The sequence below is a fragment of the Phalacrocorax aristotelis genome, chromosome 1, assembly GCF_949628215.1.
Source record: "Phalacrocorax aristotelis chromosome 1, bGulAri2.1, whole genome shotgun sequence".
Lineage (NCBI taxonomy): Eukaryota > Metazoa > Chordata > Aves > Suliformes > Phalacrocoracidae > Phalacrocorax > Phalacrocorax aristotelis.
In genome coordinates, this window is record NC_134276.1 from 66,973,116 (window position 1) to 66,996,076 (window position 22,961).

General features: G+C 40.8%; 1 protein-coding gene across 9 annotated transcripts in view; it reads left to right on the forward strand.

Annotated features, from left to right (window-relative positions):
* The window catches only part of MCF2L (MCF.2 cell line derived transforming sequence like), a 164,590-nt gene that overhangs the window by 63,797 nt on the left and 77,832 nt on the right, over nt 1-22,961 (forward strand). The gene's annotated exons all lie outside the window — the stretch shown is intronic.

The following is a 22,961-nucleotide window of genomic DNA, read 5'->3' on the forward strand; positions in this document are numbered from 1 at the left end:
TTATAGGAAAATATAAAACTTTCAAGGTTTAATGTTGACACTTATTTAAAAAAAAAACCCAGGAAGAGAAAAATGCCTCTGTAGTGGTTCCTTTTGCTCATGCCTTTTTAAAATGTGCTCACTGAGTCTTTTGTCATCTGCTTTGTTTGGAAAGAAAATTGTAATGGTTTTTTTTTAACTTCTTTTTTTGTAACTTCTGAAATGTAAAGATTTCGCTTTTCCTGATTTATCAGTTCTGGGCATTCATGAGGCCAAGGTTTGTTACCTTTAGGAGTGCTAACTAATGAATTACCAGGATTTAACGATTAATTCCATTCAGCTCAGACTAGAAACAGTTTTGATGTTAATTGCTGGTAATCACAGTAAAGTCAGGAAACATTTAGTTGTATTTTAAGCACATGGGTTGAAATCTTAGAAAGCAACGCAAAACAAGGCCTCTTCAAATTTCAGTCTTACCTTTCTTTAGGATTCAACCATCACTTGGTAATCACACTGCTGTCAAGTTCAAAGTGTAGCCATAAAAGTTACCACTTGCACCAATTATTTTATAACATTTATGTACCTGAGTTGCGGGCACCTGCTGGCCATTCATAGAACCATAGAATCATAAAACGGTTTGGGTTGGAAGGGACCCGTAGAGGTCGCCTAGTCCAAGCCCCCTGCAGTGAGCAGGGACACCTTCAGCTAGACCAGGTTGCTCAGAGCCCCGTCCAGCCTGACCTTGAATGTTTGCAGGGATGGGGCATCTACCGCCTCTCTGGGCAACCTGTGCCAGTGTTTCACCACCCTCATTGTAAAACTTTTCTTCCTTATATCCCATCTAAATCTACCCTCCTTTAGTTTAAAGCCATTACCCCTTGTCCTGTCATAATAGGCTTCTCCTATAGTCCCCCTTTAAGTACTGAAAGGCCGCAATAAGGTCTCTCCGCAGCCTTCTCTTCTCCAGGCTGAACTCTCTCAGCCTGTCCTTGTAGGAGAGGTGCTCCAGCCCTCGGATCATTTTTTAGTGAATGGATTGGAGCTGATTCCAAGTATAGGAAAAGCCTTGACTGCATAGGAGAAAAACATGAATTTAACATAGTGAACATATTCTGACATAGATAGTTTTTTCACTTTAGCCTAAATTCCTTCAGACTCAGCTCCTTAATATAAATCTCGTAGTGCTATACAGTCATCCCTTTCTTACAGGTTCCTTTCACTGTTTATAGGTGTGTATAGCCAGAAAACTGTATGGTTCTATAGGAAACTGGCTGTCTTCTCTCCCACCCATCTTTATTATTATTCCCAAACTCGTTTTGATTGTGTTGCAGCCTTTTTTGTTTGAAGTCTTCATATATGCAAAAATTCTGTTTCCTTTCCTTCCTGTTACCCATTTTATGTTGACAGTAGGAAAGCAATTATATGTTTCTAGTGCTAATCTTTGATGTCCAGTAAGGATTATTCCATTGTTTTTGTCAAAGTCATTTTGAACTGATAAAAAGTTTACTCGCCTTCCTGATGGCAGATCTCAATTAGCATTCAGTGTCACTTCCAGGTGAAATTTTGCACAGAAGGTGGATCAAGGGTATAGGTTGTGAAAGGGAGTAGGTACTGCAGCCTGGGAACATTTCTGACCTGTAGCTGTGCTGGGTAAAATTGCAGTTGTGGCAAGCATGTATTTCTAAAGTAAACATTCTTGTGATTCTGTGAATCCCATGATGTATGCATCTCTCTTCTCCTTGTGACAAAATTAAGCCACTCTGTCCTGTCGTCCCAGGTCTCACAGAGCTTTGTTCTCTCTTCGTTAGCAACTCTGAAAATTGCCAAGAGGAGGTTTGCTCACTGTAACTTCACCCTTTCCCTGTGTTTAAAATCTTTAATATAGAATATAGAAATCTTCACATCAACAATAAATGTCCTAGTTAGTATATTGATTTTGCGTTACCTTATTTACCTTATTGAGGGAAGCTGGGCTGGCTTCCAGAGTCTTCCTGCTACATCAAATCCACCTCTGTTTTATTTTCATATTAACAAAGCAGTCTTTATGTACTTACAGCTTGTGGACAGTTGGATTTGTCCTCCTTGGCCTAATCGTCATTGCGCTGCTCTCTGCGGGTGCCTTTTACCCAGGGCAGGCTGCTTTGCATTTATCGCCTCACCCTGGTTGAGCCCTGGCTCTGGTGACACTTGCTCATTGGAACACAGAGGTTTGGGACCAGGTGCCATGTGGGCCCTCCTGCCTGGGCAGGCAGGGCCCAGGCTGATACGGCCAGGCTTGTGTGAGACAGCATCACGGTTTCTGTACCCATCTCTGACTGTGCATCTTCTGTGTGGTTCTGTGTCTCTGATTGCAGGCAGGTGGGACAGCAGTTGTAGAGTTTGTGAAGGGTTTCAGCTCTGGAAAGCCATGGCTTCAAGCAGTTTTCTGCAGGGACACCTGTCTCCCATCAGCAGGGGAGATTTTCCGGGGTGTTGACCTGCTGTGGCCCTTTGTGATGGGCTTCCTGGCATGGGGCTCACAGACCGTCCTTTGAGATTCTCCCTCTTCTCACATTCTCTAAGCAAACGGGAATGGTAGGTCAGCTTGAACAGAGAGCTGTAAAACAAGTCTGGCAAGTGGATAATCCAGAGACATCAGTCTTCAGCCTGTGCTGTGCTTAGTATGGATGGGGAGTATCCTTGGAGACATCCTGTAGTCTGCATCTTTTGACACTGGATTCAGGTTGGTTTTCTGATGAGATGACTGAAGCTCTGAGGCAGTTTGTTTTTGTTTGTATGCTCTAGGCATGTAATGAATGGATGGATGAGGAGACTGTCTGTGTCCTAAGGTCCTTCCAATCCAATCCAAAGAAATTCTGTGACAAGGTACAGTGAGGCAGCACTGTAATGTGGGTGTCTTAACACTAATAGACTTTTGTAGTGAAAGAGTCAGACAAAGCTCAGTTAATCCATGACCTTCACAAATAGTGAAGAGGAGCCTAGAGGAAGAGCACTCTTGCATCTTCCGTGTCCGCTGAGGGGATGGAGATCTGACGCATCTTATCCTGGAGCTGTATAAGTATTTTTGTTGGATATTGGGCATTCTTGTATGGGGAGAGGGTGTTAGCTTACAGGCAGGATAGCAAAATGCATGGATGCAGGAAATGTCAGACTGAACGTATGAATATAGCAGACATATGTTAAGTACCTGAAGGCTTTAACGTAGCCAAAGCCTGCCTGGAGCGTGTGCAAACACTGAGATTTCTGGTCAGTGTTGAAGTCTGCCGCTACAACTTTATTACTGTTAGGTCCAGGTGTGTAGGCTGTGTTTATTGTTTGCTGCATTTACACCTTCATTTGCTGGCTGGATGAACGTGTTGAAATGGGATTTATTTGAGATTTGGGATTTCCATGCTTAAGACTTCCATTACTTGTCCTGCTGGAAATGGCTTTGCACTTTTTCCAGCACAAAATTGGATGAGAGTGTGAATGCACAGCAAAGGTGATAAACTGCACTGAAATATTGCACCTGTGAGTGAGCAAATCCATACAACTAGTTCCAGATAGTGTTGTGAATATCTGAGTGAGAAGCAGTTTTACTTTGCCTTGTTAAAGCCTAACATGAGTGAAAATATGCTTAGGACTTCAGCCTATAGCCTAGATATACTGTATCAGACACTGGGTATATCAGCAGTCTGTAAATATTCAGGGTGGGAGGGGAGAACACTATAATTAAAGAGATAATTACAAGAACAACGGCATTACTGGAGGAAAATATTTTGTAAAGTCACCTTGTGCCACCTGTTGCATTTATGGAACAAAGTTCAATTAATATGACAGCTCTTACCTTCTCAGGGTAGTTTGTTCTGAGCAGAGGAAGGGAAAAGTGGATGTTTTTCTTCTCTGACAATGAATCAGAGAGGAATTTCTGTAGCAGAAATGAAGAGCTATTATTTTTTCTCAGAATGGTGTTCGTGGCTAGATTCTGTGGTACAGGGTAAGTTGGCTTAACTTTATAATAACTCCTAGATCTTGGAAATGTAAACAGACTTGTGCAGTCTGCTAAGTCAGGAGCGTGTAAGGTGTGTGTTTTGGGACATGTTCTTGGAAGCATTTTGAACTCCACGTTTTATGTGTGCCAAAAAAGCATGCATTTCAAGAGTCTTACTACAACAAATTTTGCTAGCTCATTGGTTCTTGAAAATACACTCTGTTCACAGGATGGACATTGTTGGAAGAGTCTTGGCTGGTGGGTGGTGTTGTTCAGGTTTTATTTTAAATCTCCTTTTCTGAAGAAGTAAAATATTAGATATTTTAGGATCTAAATTTTCATGTAAGGTTTTTCTAGAACTTTCTTTTCTCTCAAATAGCATCCCCACTCCCAACTTGTTACCATTTAATATCTGTGATGTGCTTAAAATTAAATGATTTATTGGGCTCAGCCAAGTTACTCAGTGAAAGGTGAGCACATCAGCAAAAACAGTCACAGCTGCTACAAAAGTTCCCAAGCAGGAAGTCCACCGAGAATGAGCTGCTTTTTCCCCTCAGGAATCAGTTTTGGAGCATCATCGCACAAGTTTATAGGGCAGTTTCTGCAGCTGCAATGTGTTCAGTGTATGTTTTATTATAAAGAGGTTGTTACTGTTCAGAGATACCAGTTCAGCAACAGTGGCAAATGTAGCTTTTCTTCCTTCACTTAGGTGTCTCTATTGACTTGTCCTATAAAACTGTGGGACTTCAGCCTCCTTTTTAAACTGTTTTTTAATGAAATTTTAAATTTAGGCAGTTTTGAAATTTTAAAATCTTCATTCTTTGTGTTAAAAAGTAAAAGTGAAGAAAAAGCATTATTTAAGGGGTGTATTTTACAATCACGTTAAGATGCATGCCGTAATAGAAAGTAGAAGTATCTAAAATGGATGGCATTATCAGCAGATTTCTGAGAGTAGTCCCACTCAAGATCCCTGAAATTGCTTATTGTTCCCCATTTCTTGTGTTAAAAGGTTATTTGAATTCCTTTTTAAACAATATAAGATTACAATATTCGAAATTACAATGTTATAAAGGTTAGTATTTTAGAACTTTCGGTGCCTTATTCAATTTTGGGGGAAAAGATGTTATTTGTCCAGCTCTGTGCATGATAATGAAGGAATATGTAGGCTCTGGGATACTAACATACAGGCCACCACTTTTATTCCCCTGGATGACGATTCCTCCAAGAAAACAAGGGCGTTCAAGAATCTTTCCATTTAGAGAGAAGGACGCGCACAGAATTAAGCGCAATGCAAGGCCTTGTCTCTAGGCTCCTGTTCTAATAGATCCACTGACTCTGAACTTGAGCCTGCTTCCTTGCCCCTCGAACTTCCCCAGCCTCTGCCTATGATTTTTTGTTTGTCCCTGTTTGCTAAGATTTAAGCTGTCTATGAGTCTTCTTACAAGGAACAGACCTTTTCTCAGGGTTGTCATGTGATGTTAAGGGTTACACATGTGAATGGAGGAAAAAAGTTCAAAAATAGCTGTGTTACTTCAACACATGTAAAATGAATCCTCAGAAAACAAAATCTGACTGTGCCTGTGACTCTTGAAATGGGGAAGAATGTCCTCCTGACCATTAGTGCTATTTTAAAAGCCTGTTTAATTAGAGGCACTAGCATATGTGGCCTTAATGCCATAGTATGCAGTGAGCTAGTAGGAAGTTGTATTTTTCCTGATTTCATGGCAGCTGAAGAATATATGCCTTGGTGAGGAAAGGACATTGGAAAAAGTAATGCAGTAGTGAAAAAAAGAACTTCAAGGGTCCTTGATGAATAAGCAGAGATACTTTGCTTCAGTACTTTAGAGTAAAAAACAACTTGCTGTGCTTTTAGCGTGTTTTTGCTTTTCCATATGTAGGACTTTCAAAAAGAAGGTGTTTACTTTTTGGGCAGAACCAGTCCTGGAGCCAGGATGTAACTTTATTTACTCCCCTTATCTTCTTCATTGTTCTTTCAAGAATTTTCCAATCTCATGTGCTGTTGCAATCTGTTTAGTTGTACTCAATAAGATGTCCTGCACTACTTCCTTTTACTGTGGGTGCTTGTAGTGTTTAACAAAATCCCACATGATCTTCAAATTAACCTCAAAGGTTAAGCTAACCTGAAAAGATTGAACAAAGGATCAAAGTTTGTTGTAAGATTTCCAGCACTTCCTGATTGAAGCTAGCTCTTGTATTTTTTTTAAAATCTTATTTCAGAGCCACTATTTCTTCTTCCAAAGCAGGAAGCGAAGATCAGCGCAACTTCTGTCTGTTTCATTTCTTGTTCAGTAATTTTAAAAAAAAACCAAAAGAGATTCTGGTTTAGTCAGCAGATAATCCAACTTCACACACAACTTAACTTTCTTGCACTTCGGCTTGAGTATGGCATGAAATCTTCCTCAATCTTGTCAGTTGGTGTTTTTTCTGAAAATAATGGACAAGGGCTGCTGACAGTCTTAGTTTTCACATTTACTTTTCTTTAGTAGCTGTCAGCAGTTGTTGGTGTAATTGACTGTGAGTTTGCCAATTTGCATACAATTTGGGGTGAGGGACGGGGCTGTTGGATAGGTTCATTCTTTCCTTTTGGAGAGAGGCCAAAGAACTAACTGGAGGACCCTATGGGAATCTTCCATAGGGGCTGCTGCTTCTTATCCCTTCTTATCCCCAGGTAGAAAAAATGCGAGGTGTTTCCACCTGCACTGCCATCAGCATGCAGAGAGTCTCATCCTCATCTAATTATTTTAATCAGACTTACATTTATTTCTCATTTCAAAGTTTCTAGTCGATTTTGGAACTTTTGTAAATAGAGGCCACAAAAAATAGGCCCAGGGACCGAGTTGGAAGAAGACCTTGAAGGTCTCAGTTGGGAGTAGCTTACAGTTGTCTTTTAGTAAGGAGTTTTGTCCACTTAATGAACACGTAGCAGTTGGTGGGGCAGTTGGGAGGGAATGATCCTGTAATTTCACATGTGGGTGGTTAATCAAGGGTATGCTTTTGAAAATTGTGAGTGGTACAATACTGGTGACAATTTATCTTAAAGTTGTCCTGGATTACAGTCACTCTTACGATTTGTGAATTACGTACAGTAATCTTAATCTGGATGGGGCTGTATTCTGAAAATCATTAGGAGTTTCAGATGGACAGTCTTAACATAGTTGCTTAGTTGCATTAGTCATGACTAATTCTCTGAATGATTCCATCTTTTGATTTACTTCTCTGAGACATCACTTTAGAAGTCTCCACAGTATGTGACTTATAGTTTATATGAATATATGTCAGAGGGCTAGTTGAAGAACTTTTTAATGCGTCCATTGGCTTTTGGGGAAGGAGCTGCTTGCTTTTCAGCTTTTGTTTGAAGGAAAGATGCAATCCATATTTCCCTCCTTTTCTTCTTCAGGGTGGAAGTCATAAGCTTTCATGAAACACAAGCAACTTGTTTCATGCAGTGAGTCTGCAAAAAGCAGAATTAGTCTTTAATTCCTATACCTTCGTGATTAAAAAACAAGCATTTTCTCTGTTTTAGCCAAACTATTATTTAATTCTTACCATCTTTGGTGGATTCCAAAGGTGTATATGAGAAAATTGATAGGGATCAGTAGGTAAGTTGTTTTTAAAGAGAGCGAGCATGTGAAACGAAGGATTCAAGATAATGCCTCTATCCTTTTACATTAGAGAAGCTTTACCTTTCCAATACTGCATGTCATAGCTGGGTTTTTTAAAAAGAAACTCAGAATATGTCCTTCTTGGGAGCCCCGAGCCACACACCTCTCCTTCAGCTCACTTTCAAACTCTCTAGCCTCTACCATCTAAACCTCTAGGACTCCAACAGTGTGTTCACACCATTTAACTGGACTGTGCATGTGGGTCATAGATAGTGTTTTGCTATCTGTCTCTGTATCATCTACCACGATTGCTATGCAAGATTATTCAGGGACTTCAGGTGCAAGTACAGGTGGTGCCTACTACCTTCTTCAGTGTAAACCTTTCCCCTTTTGGTTGGTAACAGTTGACCTTGTTCCTTCTCTGATTTTTTTCTGACTTCCAGCTATTGAAAATTATGCTCTTTGTCTGCAAGGTAAGTTGTAATAATAAATTCTGCAGATGTTGTCGTGTGACTTTATAGAATTGTTTTAGGTATGGGTTCCTTGAAGAAAAAAACCCAAGCTATGGAGTTTTTTCAGTGTTTTCCTTTTAATTAGAAATTATTTCAAAGTTGAGAAGCAAAATTTTCTAACGTCAGTAAAACAGAAACATTTTATGCTATGCTTTGCTTACAGAAATGTGATTTTTTGCTTGAATCAGATAAGATGTGACAGTCTCCAGATATGCGTGCTGAGTAGCACTAAAGAGTGCTAACTTAGTATTTAATGAAAACATACCTCCTTTGACTGAATGAAGTATATACATTGCTTGTGATGAAATCTTGTAACACTTCACAAATGGACACATCAGAATGCCCTATGGCAGCAAAGGCATCAGAGAAATAAAATATAGATTTAGTCATCTTTTAACTTAAACGGCAAGACAAAATGTCTATTTAAGATAGCCTGAGGGGAGATTGCTATTTTTTTCTGAGTGTGACTGGAACTTTTAAGATTTACGTTGTCAAACAAAGGGACTAGTGTTTTTTGCAGTTTGAGAGAGGAGCTGCTTTGGCTCAGGTGACTGGCTGTACTGTGTTCCTTAAGCGTCATATGAGCTGCCAAGACTAAGACGCAGAATGATATAAATGGAAGAAGGGTACATCAGCCAAAAACTGGGACCCTCAGAGTCCTTGCTTGGTCCTTTGGGTCCCTAGGTATCACTGCTTTGTGAGTACAATTTTTGCAGTGCCCCCAAAATCCTTCTGGGAATGCCAGATTTGCCACCCTAAACTGCAGTGGCATCCTTAAGCGAGGGGATCCTCTGCTTGCGTTCCGTGAAGTGCCCTGGTCTGATTAGTGTGCTCCAAGCACGAGTAATGTGCACCTGCACATCAGCATGAAACCAGCCTCTGCTGCCATTCTCACTGAAAGCGTTAGAGGAGGTTTGAGGGTACCAACCTTTAATATTAGAGCTTAAAAACATAAGAGCTGTCCCAGTGGCCCTGAACAAAGCCTGTTTGCCAAAGGAAGGACTTGGTGTTTTGGCGTGGCTCTTGGAATTTCTTTCTATATTAAATTGCCTAAATATAGATGAGACTGTATGCAGAGAACCTCAGTTGTGTTGGAAAAATTTCTAATAAACCTTCAAGTTTTGAGATGTTAAGAGGTTGGTTTGAGGATCATGCCCTTGGACTCAGGTATCAGCTTTCTTCCTGAAGGTGCCTGGGCCACTGTTTGCCAGTGAATCCGGTTTACTGCTTAAACAATTGGAATTTGTCTGGGGGTTTGAGGATAAAGCTCTTACGGGCACAAGAGTTATGGGTCCTCCACCCAGTATTTTCCACTCTGGCATGCTGCCAGCACAAAAAAGAGAAAACGTATTCCCAAGCCCATCTTATCAGATGGGTTTTCAGCCATTCACCCAATTTCAGGTCACCTCACTTTAGGCCCCTTCAGCATTACAGAGTAACCCAGCATAATTTTCGGGAACGGGGGTCATAAACAGAGTAATAACAACTGTTTTCCACATTAGATTGCTTCCTCCTCTCAGTTACGAGAACCTGTTATTATTATTGTTTACATTTAAACAATGAGAATGCTCTGTCCCCACTCTCCCTGTCCCAGCACACGCCAACCTCAAACCCTCATGGTCCGCAGGGTTTTTACAGATGCTCAGTCTGTACTCAGTCTTTTACACAGTCCTGGTAGCGCTCTGCTGCCCTGAAGTCTCATCTCCAAACAATGGGCTTGTTCCCTCTTGAATAGTTTAAATTTTTTAAAACAATTTCCTCTAGGTGACTATGTTTATTTTAGAAAGGAAAAAACAGAAGTTGCTGTTGGTATCTGCAAACAACATCAATGCTTCAGAGACGGAAAGCATGTTTTAGAGCACAATACCAACAGTTAAGCAAGTGAGGGGAGGCAATACAGTATAAAACAATACTGTAAGAACAGAGAAAGTGTGACAAAGTAGACTTTGGGTTACAGTTTGCCAAATTGTGGAGCACACCAGGAATATATTGATTAGCTCCTAATCTCCACTGTTGCGTGGGAGGCAGTAACTTCAGTGGAACTGCTGCTACAGGTGGAAGCAGGCTTATACGAAGACATGAGGTCTGAGCCGATTTCTCAGTGTTTAGGCTTCAGGAGAAACCTTGGTTTCTGGTTTATAGCATCGTGCTTCATCTGAAGACCTGCTTGTAAAAGGAGTATTTGCACAAACTCTTTGTCAGCTAACTGCTGGTGGCTGCACCTGTGAATCTTTAAATGCTTGCAAATCCGCCCCAGCTGGGCTGGCTGAAGCTGAATACCGGTCAGCTGCCAGGAGGTGCCAGATGCATGTTGCTTTTTTGGGCAGGCTGATGATAGAGCTGCGTGTCTTTTCCTTCCACTCAGGTACAGTGAGAGCTTCATCCTCTTGCCTGAAGAAGAAAACATGAAATAAGCTTAGTGAAGGTACAGGGTTTTCTTGTTCATTTGTGGAGACTGATATACTTGTCTGCTCTTGCTTATTTGTAGTTGAACTGCTGTTTTTTTCGCTAGCTAATAAACTAGGGAGATTAAAAAGATGTGGATTTTTTTTCTCTGTTCTAAGGATTTATATGCAGCTAACACTAGGGACTTGAATACATCTTATATGTAAGCTGCATCAAATTTGTTTGTAGTCCAGGAAAAGAAATTCCAATGAAGAAAAAACCCTGAGAGCTGCTAGAAAACACTCCCAGAATCTCAGGATGGGAAAAAATGGAGTATTTTGGGGGACCCTTACACCTTACTTCCCCAAGTGCTTGGAAGAACTCTGTAAAAATATTTCTTAAACAGAAATCTGATTTCTTGCCCTGAAGTTTCCCTCCAAAATGTAGTGCAGCAAGCAAATCCTCATTGGGGAGCGGGAATACTTTTAATGTTACTTTGCTGTTGCTCTCTTTGTCTGAGCAGTATCTTTGGTTCTTTGCTGATCCTTTGAATTGTCTGAATATCCATCTATGTTATGCTTGGTATCGTGCATTCGGTGTCCTGAAAAGGTGTGTATATGTATTCAGTATTGGCTAAACTGCCGTAGCGTGGGGATCAAAACAGGAGCAGTCACAGGGAGTTCTGTGTTTGAATAAGGGGAGGGGGAGGCTTTTGACCAAGGGCGTAAAATATGTCCTGTTAAAAAGACGCTGTTAAGTACTTCAAAGATTGGCTGCAGGATGAGAGTTTAATTGAAGGAGTCTTATTTGCTGCCACCGTAGCGTAGGGAACAACAAAGAGCACCCTCACCTTTGATCTGCTTGCCCTATGCTTTTCTCTTAATGAAACTATGAGTAAAAACTAAGTTAAAATTATGTTCAACTAATCAGGTGTGTACTTGGTAAGACAGGAGCTGACGAAAACTAAACACCTGTTTTCGCAAAGGCAACAAGAGGATGAGCAGAAAGAACGGCTGGGGGTTGTGTCTGTGTTGTCTTGCACTCCTGTGAGATTCATGGGCATTAGTTCAGCTGCTGCATGTGTCAGAAAAAGTGGAATTTGCTCTTTGGCCTTCATTTCATCCTTCTTTATGTCTTTGTTCTTCTTATGGAAAGGAGGAGAAACACAAAACTGTTTAAAAAGCTTTTGGAGGCTGAGGTATCACCCCAGAACTGCAAAAGGGGGGACTCAGCAAGTTTTGCTTTCTGTTAATTGCAAAGTCCTAATCAGTGGAGATTAGGAGGTGGATATGGTGGCTTGCCAAATTTTTATAGGTCTTTCCTTCTTGTTAGCTAAAGGTTTGCATAATTACATCTCTTGCATGGCTGGTGCATCTATTTTTGTTATTGCACATCTCAAAATAGTGTGAAGGTTTTGAGGTGTGCTGAAAAATCCTGCCTTCTGAAGTTGAAGGCTAATGCTAACAAACTACCCTTGGCAGAGGAGTGGTTTTGTTGTTTGAATCCAGAACTCTGCCTGAGCTGTCACACCTAGGCCAAAGGTAAATACAGTAATAGGGCAAGTAGCAATATTTAATGTGGAAAATGAAGGTAATGCTGCTGTTAAAAAGCTTGGTCTCCATACTGTTAACCTGAACAGGCCAGGAATCATCCCAGGAAACTGGAAAAGAAGGAAAATGTCTGTTGCTTTAGGTTGATTAAAAAGTCAGGGACTGGCTGCTTTTCCAATCAGGTAAGGTTGTAAGTTTCCTGTTTGCTTCTGAGAGACTGGAAACAGGACACAGTTACAGCTGCTGTGTATCTTTGCTGCAGTTGTTTATGGATGTTACAACAGCTCTTTGCAGGGTTAGATTTTTTTTTTCCTAAGAAGTGTTTTATTAAAGGGGTCGCTGCCTTTTATTAAATGATACAATAATGTTTTCTTAAAAATCCTGCATCTACAAAGTAAAAAGGTCAGGTGTGATTGTATGTCATGCCTTCCACAGAGAGCAAGCAGTGTGAGCTTTCATTTTTCTCCATTGACGAAATTTAACCAAGAATATCACACTGCTAAGCACAAGGGATAAGGTAGTTTGTTCTCTTATTGCAGTGAGTTTTTCTTCCTTGGAAGGAAGTGAATTTCTGTCCAGAACCTGCAACGGTTCTCTGGGTTGGCTCTTCAGAAGAAGCTAGTCTAAGTGTGTTTTCTGTTCTTTTTCTTCTAGATCAGTGGAAAATGAGCTTTGGTTACTCTTCCTGAGTATCTTGTTAATCTGGAGAAAGGGATTCTGTGTACTTTAAGAGTCATAAAAAGGGTTTCCTTTTGCTGATAAAGTTTTATTTTATATTTTGGTTATAAATATAGTTGTGATTGTGGCACAACACTTCATTTGTTGTAATGGTCTGTGTTGGTTTTCCTTGCTTTCTGGAGTAATGTTTTTATTAACATATATTGTTTCAGAGTACAAAATAAACCTGGTTTTCCTTTCCTGAGTTCAGTTCCTCTGCTGCTGTCAACACCTGTTTCTGGTCTCTTTGCTCCCTGATGGGTTATCCTTTGCCACTAACCTTCACATCCTTTTTTTCCTCGTATCTACTCCACTTGCTCCTTTAATCCAACTGCTGCTACAAAAATGGATCACATCCTCTTGATTTTCCTGAATTTTAGTCCTACCTTCTATCTAATGCCAGTGGTAATTTGACTTCCACCTTTAATTACAGTTTTAAGTTATTACTGGACTGCAGTCTCCCATCTACTGAATTTTGAATACGGCTGCAGACAACTTCAGCACAGAGCCAGGAGTCCTCTTTTCCTCACCCCAATGCAGTTAGAGTAGCCACATCTTGTGGCAGGCACTGCTGCTTGTGAAAAAGGTCACATCCATTTCTTTGTTGGCTTTTACAGCTGTGGACAGATGGAACGGTCACCAAATACTGCAGGATGATGTGTTTTATTACTAACTCCTGTGTGATTAAGCTCTACCTGAAGAAAAATCCAGTTTTTTGTCTCTTTGAAATGAGAAACCTCAGTAAATCCTGCAGGATGGTGAAAGAGAGGCCTATGTTTACTTGTGGGAGCGTGTTTAGAAAGGATGCGTGCATAGAAAAATACAAAGTGATTGAAATTCAGTTGACAGAACACCAAAAAGATACAATTTTGAAATTAGAAGTGGAAACAGATGTGTGATAACTGCATTCAGTGGCCAGGCTTCTGTCATGGTTTTGGGGAGAAACTTTAAGTGTAGTCACAAGGTCGGAGAAGTGCCATCCCTGACGGCGCGTTACACTTCCTTAAAAATTACGGAAGTCGTCTTTTGCTTTTTATCTTACTTTCTGGATACGTGGTATAAGGGAGGGGTGATCTTCAAAGCTTTGAAGTTTATTACTGTCTTACAGTGCAAAGTGTACTGTTAAGATATAATTCCTCAGTAGCTTGTCTTATGTTTCTTCCTGGCAATATATTTTTGAAAGATTGCTGGGTTCATCCTATTAATTGAACAGCATCCTTCACTTTGAAGTGCTCCAGCAGCTATTGGTATTACCAGCATGCTCATTTTCATGGAAACAGAGACTGTCTTTATGGATGGCAGCTTTTATTGGTTTTCTTTGACCACGAGTTTTGATTGCTTGTGCTTGCATAAACTTAGGTTTGGGTATGATACAGGGACTGTTTTGATGACTTAGCATCTGAGTTGAAAACTGCCAAAGGAATTTCAAAATGGGTTAGTTTTTTGGCTGTGTGGAGATAAGACAAGCTGCTTTATGTAATGGATTTATACAAACACGTGTGTGTGTATGATCTATAATGTGTATATAAACTCCAGTGCTTTGGCATCTTTTAATGTAAACCAGACAGAATTGGCAGTTTTGAGTGCTTGATGACTTTACAAAGAATGAAACCTTTTTTTCATTCATTCTTTGAAAAAAAATCAAGAAGGATTAGGAGACAATGAATCAGATTTTTAAATAGTCTAGTATCCTAAATTAGATGCCAATAGATGATGCGTCAAATTGCTCAACATCTTCAAAACTCCACCCCGTTATTAATTCTGCAGTTACAGGTGTGAGTTAGGTGTATTTTGCTAGGATTTTTAGAGAGTGTACATTTACATTATGCTAAAGATGATCCTATAAGGATTACTTTTGTCATGCTGAATCCCACAAAGTGCCACATCATTATATTGATGTGCTTTTTGCTAGGTACAGCACCCCAAAGGAAAAATAGATTTAATAATTATAATGCTGAACTTGCCAAACTTTAGTATCCTTTACCATGAACGTTGCCACCCTCATGCTGCACACTTGCACGTGCTTTATTAAGCAGGCGCAGTATCTTGTGTATTTAAGCCGCAGTCATAGCTTCCTCCTCTGGGTTTCATAAAACTAAGATGACACAGCTTTTTACCTCAATTGACTTTGCGTGCCTCCTTTAACGGCTTCTCCCACAGCATTTTTCTCTGCTCTGTGGGCTCGAGTATGTCACTCACAGCCCATGCTGAGGTGGCGGGAGAGCTTAACCTGAGCGCAGAGCATGAGAGGAGTTGAAATTAATTTCCCTGCATTTACAAATATATACATGTGTGCCCACACAGATGTCCTCAGGAGGGCTGTTGCTGTGTGTTTTAATAAAGCTTAAATTTGCCCCTAAGTCTTGTTGCTGACATGCATGCCCGCATACCACAGTTTTCCTCTCTGGTTTTATTTCAAGCGGGATCATGAAGGCCAGGGAAGGGTTTTGTGCTTCGACTCATTTGTTCTTTCTTACTGCTGTTCTCTGAAGCGCGCAGCAAGGAGACCAGGTATTGTAACCGTGGAGCAAACATTTCCCTCAGATACACACTCCAAAATAGAGCGCTAAAATAAAAAGGCACTCAGTTACTGGCTGGAGCCCTCTTTTCCCAGGAGGCTGATTCATACTCTCCTTCACAGCATGTCTGTGAAAATGTGAAATTTTAAGCTTTCTGCACAGAACGGAGCTGCTAGGAAAAAAAAATCACCTTTGCCTGAAATACTGTTTAGCCATGCAGCTGAAGCCCATTTCCTCAGAGACACTCTCTGTGGACTCCTGGCCCTCCAGCACAGTGGGAGCAGGCTCCGAGTCTCTTGTACAGCACAGGCTGAGAGCTCCGTGTACCATTTCATCATGTGTGTTGTTCAGTGTAAGAATACTCTGGTTCTTGAAAGTGGGAGTTGAAGGTCTGTCTAGTTGACACATATTGAGGGATAGCAGGGTTGAAACAAGCAAAGCGATATTTTGGTGCTCTTAGCCATGGTCATTACTAGATCTTGAGTGGTCCAGGAAGAACATATGTAACTGTGGGTTTTGGAGGTTTGAAGGCTGGAAGGAGCAAGCTAGGCGGGAGCCTAGAGGATGGATATTACATATATCTGTTGCGCTAGTCCAATAAATTAAATTATTGTTAAGCTAGTACTTGGTTTTTACCTGAATAACTTGTTCCAATGTTTCCTCTGCTCTGAAGTCTGAAGGCAGAAGCCTGTTGAGATGTGGATGTCCATGTTACGTACAATATGAAGGGGCTCTGGAACAGGCAGTGTTGATTAATATGAGGATTTATACTTCCTCTCTGTCTTGACAATGAGAGCAAGCACAGCCAACATGCTGTAGGTGGTTTTTTCCTCTCTTACAGTTGTGGTTTGATGGGATTTTTTTGTGGTTTTTGTTTTGGTTTGGTTTTTTTTAAGGAAGTAGCCAGCTTGCCAAAGTATCAGATTCCTTTATCTTACTGAATGTTTGTAGGTGAGTGTGACACCCAAGAAGGGTGTATCTGCTCTTACGCTTGGTTTTAATCTTTGAAGGAAGGCCATAGAACTTCCTCTCCCTCTCCTTGTGTATTTGGAAAGCACTCCTGTGCTGCTCCATCATTGCGTAAAGCTTCAGATAACAAGAGTTAAATTTTCAGCATGCTGTGTTGCAGGTGACAGCAAACAGCTGTTACTGCTAACAGTCATATCTAGTCCGCCAAACCTACTGCTGAGGACTCGCTAGCCAATGTTTGGGACCATCTTGGTGCTGTTAAGTAGGAAATGAATATCGGTGTGTATATTTGCATATGATATATCATATGTAATAGGGTTTCTAGCTGCTCTGAGACTGTTCTTCCTGGAGCCACACTGTAGCGGAAGAGCTAGTAATAAAATGCTGTGAATTGTGATCTTTATCAAGGACTACAAGTCAAGACACCGATCTAGGAGCACGTACCTCCACCGAGCTGTTAGGTGACACTCCTGGAAAGGAGGGAGTATGGGCTTAGAGCCGAGACGTAGATCCTGTTTCTGACGTTGCGACAGATGCTGTTACCTGATCCAAGACAGGTCACTTACTCTGTCTCGACTTTCACATGTGTATTTACATGGCTTGTGGGAGCAGTGTGAAGACTCATTCACTAATTTTGAACTCTCTTCAAAATCCAATATACTACTAATGACCTCATAAAATACAGAAGAGCTCAGTAAAACATTTCTAAGGAGTGTTAGTTCTTCTAGATTTACCTTTAATTAAAAACGTCTGATATTGCTTAGGAAACTCTTGTGTTTTGACATAGTACAAAATATAATGGCCCCCAAAATGAAATAGCAGGATTTCAAATAAATTACCTCAATTACATTCTTCAGGTCACATTTTAATGCCATATACTGAAGAGAGCTGCTTGTATAGATGGTGGATATAATACATCAGACTGGTTTGGGATTATCAACAGTTCCTGCCCCACAACAGACGAGTGGTGAGAACACAGATGCGGGGCACTTCAGAAAATAACCTCTGGTGTGGTCTGTGGGTGACCTGGGTTTGTTTGGTTTTGTTTTTATGGGATTGGTTAATGGCCAGGGGTGCTGAAGCAGAAATGGAGCTTTTCCCCATCTGCAAATGGGATTTTGTGAACACATGTAACCATCAATCCAAGCTTTTTATCCTCACTGTCCTCATTCCTTGACCCCGTTTGCTGGGAAAGGGTTCTTATAACACTGTGAAGTGTAGAAAAACAATCTCTTTGTTTTCATATGGTTGCTGCTGTCACTCCTGCTCATGGTCTTATTCTTGTATTAGTGAGTCTGGATGGCCGGTAACTAATCTCAAGTGTATTAATTAACAGGTAGTCTGTCACTGGACAATTACTTTAAAGGAACAAGTAAAGCAAGATGGCTCAGCATTCGTGTCTGAAAGATCATATGGAATGCGTTTGTTCTAGGTGATTTCATCATCTGTTGCCTTATTTCCCATTGTCTTATGAATAAGGTTTGTATGTATTTCAGCTTAAAAAGTCACATTAGTAAAATACACGTCCTTCTGGCAGTTCCTGCTGTTTTGCGTAGGCTTTTTCATAGGGAACAGGTGCTTGATGGGTTTACCACCAAGGAAAACACCCCAGTTTGATTCTGCCAAAGACATGTTGGTGAGAATTCCTCCACAAATAGGAAATGCTGGATGCATTTCTGGGGGACTTTCTAACCAAAGGTTCATTGGAAAAGGACATTTGTCCCTTGGACAGTTTATTTCCCTGTGTGGAGTAGAAGGTGGGTGGTAGGAAGAGATTAATTTTTTAATGCATTCTTACTCTGATAATGTTTGAACAGTGCATGTGTTCACACTTAATGTGTTCACATTTAAAGCAAACAGCTTGCATCTACTGCATGCCAGCGCTTTGTGCAGGATGACAAGTAACCAGCAACCAACGAGCCCTTCTGAGGACCTCGGAGCCTGCTGACAGGCACAGTTGCTCTGCATGTAATTTGAAGAAAGGTATTGTGTCCCTGGTGACTTGGCTTTGACTGAAAGATGGAGTTTTGCGCTCTCATTTTGCACTGAAGACAGGCTCACAGATAAATAGGTCACTGTCTGTGGAACTATTTTGCACTTAATCGATCAGAAGCAACATGACCTTAAGCCTGATCTCCTTGCTCTACAAAGATATTGCTGAATTGTGGCTTCTGAAGAAAAGCACAGGTGTGTCTAGTTTTTCAAATTTTCTTAGTTACTTGATTGCAGATCAGGCAGGAACTCTGTCAGATAACGTTATCCTACTGAGGAAAACAGGGTGTGTTTTAACGCAAAGGCAGTTGTTGTATTCTTTTTGTGTACATTCATATATAAATATAGTTTATTGTTATGGGGGTGTGTGTGTTCTGTCCTTGTGTAAATTTGCAGTGTATCCTTTTATTTGCAGATGTATCTCTCAGTAGATGAGACGTATCCACTAAATCTATTCCTGTATTTTACACAGAAAGGACTTTGTTCAGAATTCACTCATGGAGTGATTATGGCGATTGGAGCCACTGCTAAAGCTTACAAAGAGAATTTGCTGTTGCAGAGAGCTGTCCTGCTGTTTCTGAATTGTAGTGGGGTTTAATTTTCAATAAATTGCATTTTATGTAAATATCATACATAATTTATCCTGATCCCTATTTGAGGTAGGGAAAAAGCATAGTTTCTTTTGCAGGATACAGTTTGGCATCCCCTAGTTGTTAGTATAGGAGGGTTAATCTAAAACGCATTATTTCTTAAATTCCTTCAGTCAAAGCTTTCTATAGGAATCTTGTTTCTGTTAAGATATAATGAAACAGTGGAGATATTATTTGCTGTTAATAGTGCAGCTACAGTCCGTTGCAAAACTAAAAGCGTGTTTTGTGAAATAGGGACAAGCAAAAATTGCTCCTTATTCTCGTGCTTGAATTCACATTTCCAGTTCTGTTTTCTGCTTCTGGTATGTGTGACTGTTGCAGAGGAGGACCAGAGAAAGAGCATTGAGTCGATGGAACAGTGTCTAACTTTCCAACGTTGTTGCTTTTGAAATGTCAAATTTAAATTAAACAGGTATGTAAAGGGTGGATCTTTTAACTAGAGGGTGGATCCTCTTACTAATCTTTAATTAGTATAACTAATTAAATTATCAACATGTGAGTCTGAGTGCTCTGCTTCTCAGTAGTGCTCCGTGCTACTAGGGGTAATACCAAAAGGCATGTTGCTTAGGAGGAATGAATGAAAGATTTAGGAAAGGTGAGGCTAGCCAGATTGAAAGTGTGGAGGGATTAATCAGTCTGAGCAACCTTTGGTCTTTACGTGCATCCTTGTCCATGCTGAGAGGCAGGGGTGGATTTAGGAAATGGCTGATTATTGTAGGAGAGAGGGAATGTCTGTTTTAAACTGCAGAACAAGGGAGTGTTTTGTGTCAAATGACGGTGGTGCATATGTAGCCGTGCCAGGACTATTTGTATAAGTTCCCAAGTTTTAAACAGGCGGTTTTAACCTGTATTTGATTACTGAGAAATAAGTGAGCAGGGCTGTTTTTGTTAGCCAACTGCCAAGGCTTGATTTTCATCTGTTGACTGCCACTTCTTGTGGTAATGTTCAGTGTGCCAGAGATAGCTCTTCCCAGAGATCTATCGAAAGATTTTGTGCTCAAAGTCTGTAGAGGGGTTGTCCCTTTCCCTGGCACTGTTCTTTCCTCTTCCTTTTGAGTGCTGTGTGGGTATTTTTTGGTGTCTACAGTCAGCAGAGGGGAGAAAATGAAACTGAAGGAGAGGTGTCAGATACCCATTTTTCCATTCTCAACCCTGTGAAAATTTCCAAGGAAAACACTGTCTTCCTGGGGAGTTCCTTTGTCAGTCCATGTCCCAGGAGCAAGGGTAGGGAGATAGCAAAAAGCATGGACAAACTGAAAAGAGAGGATATGGGCACAGGACTCGAGTTTCTGTTCTGCTTAAAGACTGTGCAGGTAATTGTGAGCAATGCTGGTTCTGGCTCTCAGCATCCAGATGGGGGTGGAAGTACCTCCTGTCTTGTAGGTACATTGGAAAGCTAAAAAGCTTCTGACACGATGTGGGTGTTGCAGTAGCAGGGTGTGGAGGCAGCGCTGCCCCGCTGTGGCTGTGGGTCCCCAGGAGTTAGCAGGCTCTCTCCAAGGGACAGGACCCCACAGAGGATCCCTTGTGGAGGTTGTCATAGTATTCTTTGTAGGTAGGGGAAGTGTGGAAAGAGGGTGACTGGAGTCCTGGAAGAGGTCTTCTCTGTGTGTTTGTAATTGAGGGGAGTGTCCTTAAAATCTGATGCTCTCAGTCTTATTTGCAATGAAGGTGGACTCCCTTCAGCTGCTGGAGTCAGACGCAGCGCTGGGGAGTCACATGTCAGGGAGCGTATGGTACAGTGGATGAATTGCCATAATTTGCTACATCTTGGGTGTTAAGAACATGCCAAACCTTTATCTGAAAGGAGGAAAGCAAGGCAAGTTAGTACTATGCTTGTTTGCCTATGAGACAGGTATGATGTGATCTTCTCAGAGCTGTAGTACTGCAGCAGGAAAGAATCTGCTACTAGGGGATAGTTTTGCATCCTGCAAAGCTGTTAGTTGTTGACATGGGACTCTTCTGGAGGGTTGTGAACAGTTCTTATGAAACAAATTATTGGCTGGATCTTTTTAGAAAGCAGAGCTACTTTGTCATTACTCTGGGATATTTCCTCTTACCTTTGGAAAAGCTATTGCCTTAGTTTTATTTTTTTGTTATAATTGTGTTTTCCGGAAGATTGATATACCATGTAATATATGGTTGTAGACAGATTTTATTAGCCTGACATTCAGCAGGTGTGTTAACATAACTAAACTTTACCCTATTCTATTTTCATTTTTAAAGCTGATATACTGAATTTAGTACACAATTTATTTGTATGCATTCATTTGTTGTAAGACCATGATAATTTGTGTTGGAAATTTTCTCTTTTTCTTCCCCCCAGGATTTTGAGGTGGGCTTGGGGACTTCTCATCAGGGAATTCCTTCAGAATTACAGGAAGACTTAGGTTGGAAGGGGCCCTGGAGGCTGTCTAGTCCAGCCTCTTGCTCCAAGCAAAACTGACGTTAAAGTTAAAGCAGGTTTCTCGGAAGCTTGTCCATCTGAGTTTTGTATATCTCCAAGGGTGGAGATTGCTCAGCCTTTCTGGGCAGCCTGTTCCAGTGCTTGTTTCTTCTCATGGTGAATTTTTCCCTTGCATTTAGCTGGAATTTCCCATGCTGCAGCATCTGACTGTTGCCTCTCATCCCTTTGCTGTACAGAGTTTCAGTAAAGACATTCACTCCTTTCTAGTAAGTGTTAGTGTCCTTCAAAAACTAAAAGAAATGTTCCAAACTTCTGTAGAGCACCTCAGTGGTGTCACTGAAACCTGGTATTACTTGGACCTAGACCCATGTTTTTAACAGCAAATCCCCATATTAACACTACTGATGTGACTTTTTCTGTTGTTGTTCAATTGGCTTTCTGTTTATTTTAGCCTACCTTCAGCCTCAAAAGAGCTGGCTATCCAGTGAGGTCAAATGAGCCTTCAGATGAGAATTCCCACCACCAGGTTCAAGGTCAAAGTTTGCTCTTTAGCCTCTTCACTGCACGTGATCTATGAGAGATTCTGCCTCTCATCATAACTGTGTTACCCTGAAGTGAAGGGAGCCTTCTGTGTGTGTTTCCTCAAATGCTTTTATAGATGCTGTTTCTCAGGCACTTTTCTAAGTATCAAATACTCAGATTATTTACATGGCTTTTCTCTTCAGAATGCAGCCTTACTGCATTTGTGTTTTGTGCAGAAGACCCAAAGTCTTTGACATTCGAAGAGCGCTCATGGTGCTTTTTGAAGACCCTGGCTTTTATAAATCTTTGTTCCAAATTTGTGGAATTGTAACAAAGTTCAGCTTCGCTGTAATTAGTCTTGTTTTCTGTTTTTATGCTCGGTTAGATGAGAGAAATTGTGATGGTCACCTAATTCAGAGGAAGTAATGTATCTATTCACTTCTCAGTTTGAACATGACGGGGTTTTGTTGGTTTTAAGTTCTAAGCAAGGATTTTGTGTTTCACTTCAGAAATTTATGGACCATTGCTTCTCTTAACAAACACCAAGTAGTAACGTTTTAAATATGCATCTACTTTGTACTTGGCACACACAAAATAGGGAAGTTTTTTTGTTGTTCCAGGAAGCTTAAGTATTTTCCCTGTATGCCCAAAAGGGCAGATTTTTAAGAGAAAGCTGTCAGTCTTTGGACTCAAAATCTAGCAAAACAACCTTGCAAATTAGGGGTAACATCCAGTTAGACTGTTGCACTTCCAGAAACAGAATCTAATGGGTTTTTTTGCAGATGAGACACTGAAATAAATCCAAGAAATTGTCTTCATTGACTTGTTTTGCACAATAAGTTTCCATCAAAAATAACTCCTTGCTTGCAGGCCAAAGCTTTATTTAGCAGAATTTTATTCGTCATTACAGTCATGTGCCAAATTTTCAGTTTGAATAATGAATAGGTGCTTCATTTGAAACCTAAAAGAGGTGAAAATGGGGGCCTGTAAAGCAAAGGAGGGGAGGCTCCTGCCAAACCTCTAGCATGCTGCCTACAAAATGCTGGATGTGAGCAGCAGACCTGACTCTGTTGCATTAAAGGACTCCTTAGCTGCCCGTGAGACGTACTGAACCACATCCTGCCTCTGTATTACCTGAAGCAGATATTGGCAGTGCTTTGGAGAGA